At 43.3% G+C, this 12,524-nt stretch overlaps 2 pseudogenes; both read left to right on the top strand.

Moving 5' to 3' along the window:
- The first annotated feature begins 6,648 nt into the window (after positions 1–6,648).
- LOC130191055 (E3 ubiquitin-protein ligase TRIM39-like) lies at positions 6,649–8,379 on the top strand (annotated as a pseudogene).
- A 1,040-nt stretch (positions 8,380–9,419) lies between these two features.
- On the top strand, positions 9,420–11,519 carry LOC130191043 (E3 ubiquitin-protein ligase TRIM39-like; annotated as a pseudogene).
- Positions 11,520–12,524: the final 1,005 nt, after the last annotated feature.

Here is a 12,524-nt window from a genome sequence, read left to right as displayed (position 1 = left end):
GGGTCCATAGTTCCTCTACCTTTCCGAAATCCACTTTGATGTGGTGATATCATTCCCCTGGACTCCATATAAAATCCTAATCTATCTGTAATCATTCTTTCCATTATTTTACCTATATGGGATGTTAGTGCTATTCAATTCAATTCAGTTTATTTGTATAGCCCAATTTCACAAATTACAAATTTGTCTCGGAGTGCTTTACAATCTGTACATAGACATCCCTGCCCCAAAACCTCACATGACCAGGAAAACTCCCAAATAACCTTCTAGGGGAAAAAGGAAGAAACCTGGAGGAGAGCAACAGAGGAGGATCCCTCTCCTAGGATGGACAGATGCAATAGATGTAATGTGTACAGAAGGACAGATTTAGAGTTAAAATACATTCAATGAATATGACAGAGTGTATGAATAGTTCATAGTAGGCATATTCCACGATGGAGACCTCCATCCATCAGGCAGATGGCGGTGGGGAGGAGGGGGAGGGGCGGAGTCTCAACAGGACAGTGGCGTAGCTCATGAGCAGGAACCACGAGACCCAGACGATCCATCAGGCAGATAGATCTATGCCGTCTCATAGGGTCCGATGACCCCATGAGACGAAAGTCAAAAGGACTCCGGGAGAAAGCAGAGTTAGTAACGTGTGATTGAGAGATGAAAATTCATCCTTAAGAGAGAGAAAAAGGAGATAGGTACTCAGTGCATCCTAAACGTCCCCGGCAGCTATGCTTCATAGCAGCATATCAAGGGCTGGACCAGGGCAAACCTGATTCAGCCCTAACTATAAGCTCTGTCAAAGAGGAAGGTCTTAAGTCTACTCTCAAAACTGAGGTGACTGTGTCTGCCTCCCGGACTGAAATTGGCTGGTTCCTTAAGAGAGGAGCTTGATAACTAGAGGCTCTGGCTCCCATTCTACTTTTTTAAGACTCTAGGAACCAAGGCAGTCCGCATTTATGAGCGTAGCTCTAGTGGGCAATATGGTACGACAAGCTCCTTAAGATATGATGGAGCATCACCAATCAAGGCTTTGTAGGTTAAGAAAGAATTTTAAAAGTGATTCTTGATTTTACTGGAGCCAGTGCAGAGCAGCTGTGCAGGAGTGATGTGATCTCTTTCTTAGTTTTAGTGAGAACACGAGCTGCAGCATCTGGATCAACTGAGGGACCTAAGAGATTTATTAGAGCAGCCTGCTAATAAGGAGTTGCAGTAATCCAGTCTCAAGTGTGAATCACGTGAACCAATTTTTCTGTAAACCGTGCTCTCCAGGTACACCTGGTGACCCTGGGTGACCTCGATCGCCCATGGGACCGGATTCACCAGATTTGCCCTGAAACACACAAACACACAAACACACACACACACAGGTCGTCGGGTTAGTCGTAACATAGAGAGATGAAGTCCCTCATGTCCCCTATAGACACATATTCATTTTATTTTATATTTTACTTTGTATACTCCTATATCTTTCATCCCTGTTTTTTATATTTTATTTTTTATTCTTGTGTGTTTAGTTTATTGGTGCTGCTACTGTGACGACACATTTCCCCTTGGGGATTAATAAAGTATATATCTATCTATCTATCTATATTAGCCCGTTTAAATGGTGCCATATTTAAAAGATACATTTATAAGTCAATAAAATCCTAGTTTCTCTTTTCTTTGTTGTCGTATCATTTCGCTTTTTAAGAGAAAATTCTACTTTCTTAACGTGCAATATTATCTTTTCACTCGACAAACACCACGGTGTGACTCCACGGCATCGGCTCCTCATTCGTCTCTCGCTCCTTTATCTATTGTACACAGTTTATAAAGAACACGTCTCCATCGACAGAAGTCACATAGTTGACCTCACCTGTGGCCCCACGACACCAGTAATTTATAGTTAGGAGCTTGCGTCTCAAATGCAGCGGCATCTCACCCATCTCCACCTGCAGAGCAGCCACCTGGTCTTAAAGCACCACAACAGTCTCAGAGCTCGGGATCGCAACACTTCCAGCTTCTTCAGGGACGTTTTTGCAGCTGATCCAAATACGACACAGCCGTAGTCAAGGACCGACCTCATCAGAGCGATATCAAGATTTGTAATCGCAGCCCTGCTGGCTCCCCATTCTGACCCTGTTAGACACCTCATTACATTTAGAATCGTTTTACATTTCTTTACTATCCTCTGAATCTGCTCATTCCATGTTAATTTATCATCGAGCCACACACCAAGGAACCGAAAAACTCTCACTTGTTCAATTATTTGTCCGTACATCTTTATCTGAGCATCAACTCCTCTTTTCCTAGTAAACATGATTGTTTTAGTTTTCCCCACAGAAAATTTGAATCCCCATGAATAAGACCATCTTTCTACCACTTTCACAGCCTCTTGTACTTTACCTTTAATGTGATTTATGTTCTTCCCCCTCTTCCACAGTGCTCCATCATCAGCAAATAGAGATCGGCCAATATCACCCTGGACTTGAAGGAACACATCATTGATCATGATGGAGAACAGTATGGGACTAATGACACCACCCTGAGGTGTCCCATTCTCTACCAGGTATCGTCTAGATAGTGCCCCAATTCTGACTTGAATAAACCTGTTCATTAAAAAATCTTTAATCCAATTATATGTTCTCCCCCCTATTCCTATCATATTTAATTTGATCAATAACCCTTCCCTCCAAACCATATCATAAGCCTTTTCCACATCAAAGAACACCGCCATCACTGACTCCTTGTTCACCTGGGCCTTCCTGACTTCTGTTTCTAAACCAATAATTGGGTCCATAGTACCTCTACCTTTCTGAAATCCACTTTGATGAGGTGATATCATTCCCCTGGACTCCATATAAAATCCTAATCTATCTGTAATCATTCTTTCCATTATTTTACCTCCATGGGATGTTAATGCTATGGGTCTGTAATTCATTGGGTTTGATGAGTCTTTACCTGGTTTCCTGATTGGGATAATCACAGCTTCTCTCCAAGACCTAGGTAGTGTCCCCACTTGCCAAACCTTATTATAAAAAAATAACAATTTCATCATTGCTATACTACCTAAATGCTTAAGCATTATATAACAAATGTCATCCTTTCCTGGTGATGTAAGTCCTCCTCTTTCTATTGCTCTTTTCAGTTCCTCTAGGGCAGGGGTGTCCAAACTTTTTGCAACTAGGGCCAATTGTGATAAAGTAAAGATGCCTGGGGGCCAATAGTTCCTTTAGACATTTTTTAAACCACAAAAGTTACATGAAAATACACTGTTATAAAACAATTTATTTTTACTGTCATTTACTTTTATTTTTTAAATGACAATGTAACCACATATAATATAACCAAGTCTGCCTTTCATTCAGTCAGATAACAATGAAAAAGCTGTATCTAGAATACCTTACATTTCTATGAGTTACATAACGTTGCAATCAACCTGTTTTGCACTGAATACCTTTTCAAGATAATATCAATAAAGTGCAACCTGTGAAAGATGAAACAAAATAAGATCAAATATTTGGGCATAAAGAGTTTACTGAGTGTTAGTGACACTGCATATCTTTTCAAAATAACAATAACGTGCAACCTTTGAAAAACAAAACAAGTGCAGATATGTCTGAGTCATTACGTTTTTTCTATGTGTGATAAAATGAGCTTTCCACTTCACCTCTTTTTAAAACGGGGTTGCAGGCTTGATATGGCCACTCTCCATAAAGCTCAATGTTGAGCTCTTGTTTTGAAGGGCAACAGCTGGAACGCTGAGAGGTAACACCTGGCAAGTCTCCAAGAATCTCGTCTGTCGCGAATGCGCAGCGTAACCGGTTAACGTCGTAAAATACACATTTACACGAAAGTCGGCGACAGTCATTTCGCTCTTTATTTATTAATGACTTAGTTTCATGTCCGTGTAGTTTGTAATATGTGAAGTTCTCAAACAAGGTCTTGAAATAAAAGAATCTGCATTTCCCCTCGCGCCCCACCTGGTCTCTTGAACCCGGAGCAGAGAGCGACTCTGAGACGACGTGTCTTCACCACCGTGGGAACGCAGAGGTGTCGGTTTGCTGTTCCCGCGACATATTGGACGCTCTCTGCCGGCTGGTTGGAGCGCGCTCACCTGTATGTGCGCACCTGTCTGTGCGCATGGGGGCGGAGCTCCGCCGCGATACCGAGAGCCAGGAGAAGTGTGAACGCCACCACGTAGAGACAGAAATGACATGCCGCTGTGTCGATACGATCAATAATATACGACCGTTTAGTTGAATAAAACAACCTGACATTACTTATGTTGTAATCTGGCGCTATAGAGAACATGTCAGTGGGGCGGACCCCCACCCTGTTCTCATGGTATGGGAAACACTAGTAATTCCCACCGCTCCTGAAAGCGGCGGCCCTCAGTCAACTTTTCTCCTTTCTTTTGCCGTCGCCATGGCAAATAGGTTTGGAGAAGGGTTCACGCCACGGATGCAGAGCCAGATACATTAGAAAGGAGGAATTACGTCTTTCAAGTTTTTATGATTTATTTATTCTGACAGATCTGGCAGGCCAGAAATAACACATGATATGACCGATGTCGCGGGCCGTATGAAATCTGACCGCGGGCCGGACTTTGGACACCCCTGATTTAAGTGTACCTGAGGAGAAGTTGTAACTGTGCAATTTAGACAAAAGAATACTATGATTTACAGTGTCAAATGCCTTCTTGAGATCAAGATACACAACTCCAACAACACCCCCTTTGTCCAGTAGAATTTTGATTTTTTTCAGTGAAGAAACAGGTGGCCGTCTCAGTGGAATAATTGGCTCTAAAGCCGAATTGCATTGGATGAAGGGCAAAGGGACTGTTTTTCATATGGCAGATCATTTGCTCAGCTACCAACTTTTCTGCAACCTTTGATATTGTAGGCAGGATACTGATTGGTCTGTAATTAGAGGTAGAAAGGCGATCTCCTTCTTTGAATACTGGAATAACAGCAGCCGACTTCCAAACACTGGGAAACATGTTTTGAGAGATTGAGAGGTTGATGATATTGCTGATGGGATTTATTAGCGTTTTGGTAAGAGTTTTGAGCATAACGGCATCCATACCAAATGTATCTTTAGTTTTGGATGGTTTAAGAGAACTGATTATTCTTGTGACGACTGAATGAGTGACATTTCTTATGATGAAAGTTGGCTCCAATGTATTTACTGTACAGACAGGTCTAATCTCAGGGGAGAAACATTTAGCAATGGTAGCAACAGAATCAATGAAATAGTGATTGAAAGCTTTTGCTATTTCAACTGGATTATTTGACAGTTTACCATTAATGTTAAGTTCTTGCAGCTTCCTTACTTTGTTGGGATGTCCCATTAGCTTGTGTAACTGATCCCAGACCATTTTAGTTTTACCTCTCGCTTTTTCTATTGCAGTCAGGAAGAAATCTGCCTTAGCCTTTCTTAATTTCATTACCACTCTGTTCCTTAGCATAGCAAAATGTTGTCTGTCATGGCTCGATTTATTTTTAATTGCAGTTTTTAAGGCAGAATCCCGTTCTTTCATTATTTTTAATATATCATCATTCATCCAAGGAACAGAGTGTTTGATATGTTTGTGCCTAAATTTGCAATTGAAATCCTTCATAGTGTTCTCTAATTTATCTGAGAATGTTTTACTGTCTTCCTCGATGTCTATTCCCAACAGTAGATCATCCCAATCAATAAGTTGAAGAGTATGATGAAAGATATCTAGATTTCTTTTGGGGATTCTAAAGGATTCATCCTCCCTGACCAAAGGCCTAAACCGCTTGCTGGTTAGTTTCCTGGCTACCAGAGTTAGATTGTGGTCAGAAAGTCCAGTTACCATGTTGAGAGTTTTTAGAACTCTATCAGGCCTATTACTAAATATTAAATCAATTTGGGTCCTGGAAGAATTGGTTAGTCTTGTGGGCCCACTGACCATCTGAACAAGGTCAAAGTCATCAGTTATCCTTTTAAGATTCTTTCTAGATGATTCTTCCTCCCAGTTTATGTTAAAATCACCCATAATAATGACCTCTTTACTAAAATTACATTCTTTTAAAAGTTTCTCAAATTCCTCATAGAAACTGTTTTTGGAAGAGGGAGGCCGATAAATTACAATAAGCGAAAAAGACATTTGTGGTGATAAAATTATATGAAGACCTATACATTCCAAGTCTTTACAGACAGACCACTGGATTTCATTACACTGGATATGATCTCTCACATAGATCATGACACCACCACCCTTTGATCCTACCCTATCTCTCCTGTACATGTTGGAACCTGGCACGGTTATTGCTGCTGATGGAGCATTTTTATGGAGCCAGGTCTCAGATAGACAAAGAAAGTCTAAATTGGAATCAAGCAAAAGATGATGGACTTGTGATATGTTAGTCATCAGTAAGCAGAGCTTTGTTGTCAGAGCTGTTCTTTAACTCACTTTGGACTTATTCTGTGCTGCTTTGCAAGAGGAGCGAGGTTGAGTCTGTCGGCACGACTTTGATCTTGGTTTCTTATGTCAAAGTCCACTGTGTCAAATGCAGCAGAAAGGTCTAGAAGAATAAGGACAGAGGAGAGAGAGGCTGCTCTAGCGGTTTGGTAGAAGGGTGGAAAGTTATCAAATGATCACACTTGTTTCCTTTTCCAACAAATAATTATTTTCTTTCCACAATGTGTGTAGACATGGCTGCTTCAAAATATCTGCTGTCTGAAGATCAGTTCCGGTGCTCCATCTGTCTGGATGTGTTCACTGATCCAGTCACAACACCATGTGGACACAACTTCTGCAAAAAGTGCATCACTGAACACTGGAATGTGAGTGACAGGTGCCAGTGTCCCATGTGCCAAGAGGTTTTCACCACCAGACCAGATCTGAGGGTCAACACCTTCATGTCTGAGATGGTTTCTCAGTTCAGACAGTCGACTCAGCAGAAAGCCAGAAGCTCAGAGCAACAAGAGTCCAGACCAGGAGAAGTTCCCTGTGACGTCTGCACTGGAACCAAACTGAAGGCCCTGAAGTCCTGCCTGGTGTGTCTGGCCTCCTACTGTGAGACTCACCTGGAGCCTCACCTGACAGCTTCACGCCTGAAGAGACATCAGCTGATGGACCCTGTGGAGAACCTGGAAGACAGGATGTGTCTGAAGCACGATAAACCTCTGGAGCTGTTCTGTAGGACCGACCAGACGTGTGTCTGCATGCTCTGCACTGTGTTGGACCACAAGATGCACAATGTTGTTCCTCTGAAACAAGAATGTGAAGGAAAGAAGGTCGAGCTGCAGAAGACAGAGGCTGAAACTCAGGAGATGATCCAGAAGAGACGACTGAAGATTCAGGTGTTTAAACACTCGGTGAAGCGCATCAAGGAAAATGCCCACTTGGAGGTCGTTGTTCGGGTGTTCACCGCCCTGAAGCAGTCCGTTGACCGAGGCCTGAACGAGCTCATCAGAACGATAGAAGAGCAGCAGAGAACCACACAGAAGCAGGCGGAAGCTTTGATCAGAGAGCTGGAACAGGAGATCGTCCAGCTGAAGAAGAGAAGCGCCGAGGTGCTGCAGGTCACGCTGTCTCAAGACCACGTCCGACTCCTTCAAAGCTTCCCCAACCTGAAAGATGCTCCGCCCACCAAGGACTGGACGGAGGTCAGCGTCCATCACCGACATACGAGGGGGCCGTGGCGAGAGCTTTGCTTCAGACGAAGAATCAGCTCAGCAGAGACATGCAGAAGATGTTCGCTGAGGCCGAGATGAAGAGGGTCCAGAAGTTTGCCCTGGACGTGACTCTTGATCCTAAAACAGCTCATCCTGAACTCATCCTGTCTGATGACGGGAAGCAAGTGAAACATGGTGATGTGACGAGGAATCTCCCAGACAACCCAGAGAGATTTTCTCATTATAATTTCGTTTTTGCGAAGCAGAGCGTCTCCTCGGGCAGATTTTACTTTGAGGTTGAGGTTAGAGGGAAGCCTAAATGGAATTTAGGAGTGGCCAGAGAGTCGGTCAACAGGAAGGGACCAATCAAAATGACACCCGAATATGGCTACTGGAGCATATGGCTGAGAAATGGAAACGAGTACAAAGCTCTTGACGCACCGTCAGTCCGTCTCTTTCTGCAGTCTGGGCCTCAGAAGGTGGGGGTGTTTGTGGACTATGAGGAGGGTCTGGTCTCCTTCTATGACGTAGAAGCTGCAGCTCTCATCTACTCCTTTACTGGCTGCTCCTTCAAGGAGAAACTCCTCCCATTCTTCAGCCCCTGTCGGAATGATGGCGGTCACAACTCCTCCCCTCTGATCATCCGTCCCGTCACTCAAACTGCCTGATCTTTTATTCATGATCAGTGAAGAGTCGTCAGCGTAAACATAAACATATTAAATTGATCTCATAGGCACACAAAGTATATATATAGATATACATATATATGTATATATATACATATATGTACATATGTATGTATGTGTATATGTATGTATATATATATGTATGTGTATATATATATGTATAAATATGTATGTGTATATACATATATATATATATATATTTGCTTACCGGTGTTTACTCAACTGTGCAGTGATGAATAATGTTGCTTGTAGAATGTATATTACTGGGCTTTGGATATAATTGCACTGATTTATTTGGGTTTGCATTTTGTTGGCTTTCTCTTTTTCTTTCATTATTTTCTTGTGAATGTTTTCATGAAGCACTGTGGATGGCGGTTCAGTCCGTGTTTGAGGACTATAATTACCAGATTACGTTGGTTTTAAAAGGTTTCCGAACAAGTCCATGACAGATTGTTTTATACAAGCGACTCAGTCCTCAGCCTCATTCCTAAAACACAGAACACGTTGATATTCATGTCTGTGACTAAATCAGGTCCTTCAAAGTGAATGAAAACATATTTTGTAATGAATGCAATGACTGTAAAGTATCACTGCAGTAAAATCATGTGCAGAGGAAGAAACTGTTTGTTGAAGTGTTTATTTTATAGCTGGAGTCTTGTCCATTAAATCCCCAAAGGTGCGTTTCCCTCCTGTGACCACTAGGTGTCAGCAGAGCACACCTCAGAGTGAGGAGCGTTTGTGAAAGGCTTTAACAGACTGCACATATTCAACTTCCTCTGATTCAGCAACACGTAGAGATAAGAAGTAACGTTACATGAGGAGGTTAGAGCTTCACAGAGAGCTGAGCTGTGGACACACAGTGAGATTGTTGCAGAGCTGCATTGGACCGTAAAGTGACACAAACTTATTTCTTGTTTGCGTGTGGGACTGACTTATTTAGGTGAAAAGGGTTCCGGTGGCTGCAGGAAAAGGAAGATTAAAAACACACAATAGTTTCCCAACAGAGATTAAACTGCCACATGTCTGTAACTCCAGTCAAGTCTCAACCTGGAGGAGGAAACACCACCTCCCAAACAGAGCTGCTGGAGGAGGCGGGGCTTCTACGTCACACTCCTGGAGTGAAACTTACTGTTTGTCGGAGCGACAGTGAGACACGTCTCTGTGTTTCTGTCCAGATAAATATTAAATATTACACTTTGCTCGTCTTCTCAACAGCTGACCCACAAACTGGTGAGTGACAGCTGATGATGTTTACTGTGTTTCACTAACTGGTGTTAAAACTCCACTCTAATCAAACAGGAAGTTAAACTCTTCATTTCCTCATGGTCAGATTGCCTTAAGTGAAGTCTGACAAGGAGTAAAGTCAAATTAAACCAAATCTCTATGAATAATGATGTATTTAAATCGTTTTTAGTGACACTTTGACTTGTGTTCTCTGTGTGTAGAGATGGCTGCTGCCAGCAATCAGCTGTCTGAAGATCAGTTCCTGTGCTCCGTCTGTCTGGATGTGTTCACTGATCCAGTCACAACACCATGTGGACACAACTTCTGCAAAAAGTGCATCACTGAACACTGGAATGTGAGTGACAGGTGCCAGTGTCCCATGTGCCAAGAGGTTTTCACCACCAGACCAGATCTGAGGGTCAACACCTTCATCTCTGAGATGGTTTCTCAGTTCAGACAGTCGACTCAGCAGAAAGCCAGCAGCAGCAGCTCAGAGCAACAAGAGTCCAGACCAGGAGAAGTTCCCTGTGACGTCTGCACTGGAACCAAACTGAAGGCCCTGAAGTCCTGCCTGGTGTGTCTGGCCTCCTACTGTGAGACTCACCTGGAGCCTCACCTGACAGCTTCACGCCTGAAGAGACATCAGCTGATGGACCCTGTGGAGAACCTGGAAGACAGGATGTGTCTGAAGCACGATAAACCTCTGGAGCTGTTCTGTAGGACCGACCAGACGTGTGTCTGCATGCTCTGCACTGTGTTGGACCACAAGATGCACAATGTTGTTCCTCTGAAACAAGAATGTGAAGGAAAGAAGGTGGAGCTGCAGAAGACAGAGGCTGAAACTCAGGAGATGATCCAGAAGAGACGCCTGAAGATTCAGGAGGTCCAACACAACGTGAAGCTCAGTGAGGAAGATGCAGACCGAGAGAAAGCAGAAGGTGTTCAGGTCTTCACTGGTCTGAAGGAGTCTGTGGAGAGGAAACTGAAGGAGCTCATCACTACGATAGAAGAGAAGCAGAGAAGCACCAAGAAACAGGCTGAAGACGCCATCAGAGAGATGGAACAGGAGATCTCTGATCTGATGAAGAGGAGCACTGAGGTGGAGAAGCTCTACCTCTCTGAAGACCACCTCCACCTCCTCCAGAGTGTCCAGTCCTCAACATCCACCATCCACCACCCACCAAGGACTGGTCTCAGGTCAGTGTTCCTCCAGCATCACATGAGGGGACTGTGAGGAGAGCTGTGTCTCAGCTGGAGGAGACGCTCAGTAACATGATGAAGACGCTGGTTGAAGTTGAGATGAAGAGGGTCCAGAAGTTTGCAGTGGACGTGACTCTTGATCCTGAAACAGCTCATCATGACCTCATCCTGTCTGATGACGGGAAACAAGTGAAACCTGCTCAGGTACAGCAGCCACGTCTCCCCGACAATCCACAGAGGTTCTCTCTTGTCTCTGTGTTTTAGGAACACAGAAGTTCTCTTCAGAAAAACTTTATTACGAGGTTCAAGTTAAACAAAAGACTGAATGGATTTTAGGAGTGACCAGAGAGTCGGTCAACAGGAAGGGACACATCACACTGAGTCCTCAGAACGGTTACTGGACTATATGGTTGATAAATGGAAACAAGTATGAAGCTCTTGCTGGTCCTCCAGTTGTTCTCTCCCTGAAGTCTGGGCCTCAGAAGGTGGGGGTGTTTGTGGACTATGAGGAGGGTCTGGTCTCCTTCTATGACGTAGAAGCTGCAGCTCTCATCTACTCCTTTACTGGCTGCTCCTTCAAGGAGAAACTCCTCCCATTCTTCTATCCTGGTCATTATTATGATGGTATAAACTCTGCTCCTCTGATCATCTCTCCTGTTGGAGTAAACTAATCACTTCTCTCACGTCCTTCAAGGGAAAATATTTAAACTCAACCCTGTGTGGTCTACACCTCATCTTCTCCACCTCATCTCCTCCACCTCATCTTCTCCACCTCATCTCCTCCACCTCATCTTCTCCACCTCATCTTCATCTCCTCCACCTCATCTTCTCCACCTCATCTTCTCCACTTCATCTTCTCCTCCACCTCATCTCCTCCACCTCATCTTCTCCACCTCATCTTCTCCACTTCATCTTCTCCACCTCATCTCCTCCACCTCATCTTCTCCACCTCATCTCCTCATCTCCTCCACCTCATCTCCTCCACCTCGTCTTCTAACTGTAGGGATGCACAGATACTCGTACACATGCAGCCTCGTTCCCTCGAGGTTTTCTCCATCAACTTTTCTCTGAGGTTGTCGGCTGTCTGTCTGGAATGATCTGTCAGGGTTTCCAGCAGAAACTAAATAGAAATACAACAAAAATATCTTTATTCTTTTGTATTTGTTTTTCTATCTGATGGGCAGCTGCAGACAACATATTCATTCAGAGTCCTCAGGATTCATTTAGGAGTAATACATATTACATGTTTATAGTGTCTCCAGAATAAAGTTTGTCTCCTTGTGATACTGAACATAACAAGTTAAACAAAGGAGAAAAGATGTCAACGGAGTTTAAAACTTCATTTAAAAAGGGGTTTAATTGATGACTCGTCATTTTGTTTTGTGAAAACTGGTGAGATGACTCAAGAGTCCAAGACATCTGTAAATATAGGATTGTTGAGTTAAAACTGCAAAATAAAGTTGTTGTTGTTATCGCAAAGCATTGTGGGATTCCAGGCGATGCAGAAACTTGAATTGTTGAATGTCTTGACCTGATTCTTAACTTTTTGTTCACGTTGTTTGGCCTGAAACGCGAAGGCCACGCCCACAGTGACCCGTGGCGAGCAGCGATTGGCCGGATGACGTGTGACATCGGCCTCGGGAAAACTTAGTTTGACTGAACTTTGTAAAATGTTCAACTGCAAAGTTTTTACAATCATCAAACTTGCCAAACACCAATAAAAAGTTCAAGTGAAACGTGGTCGTCTGACTTCTTGTATGTATTGTTAAATATGGTTGTTAATGTGTGAAT

Source organism: Pseudoliparis swirei, unplaced genomic scaffold, assembly GCF_029220125.1.
Source record: "Pseudoliparis swirei isolate HS2019 ecotype Mariana Trench unplaced genomic scaffold, NWPU_hadal_v1 hadal_26, whole genome shotgun sequence".
In the NCBI taxonomy this organism is placed as follows: Eukaryota; Metazoa; Chordata; class Actinopteri; order Perciformes; family Liparidae; genus Pseudoliparis; species Pseudoliparis swirei.
The sequence above is the reverse complement of the archived record's forward strand: the minus strand, read 5'-3'. Positions and strand labels throughout refer to the sequence as shown.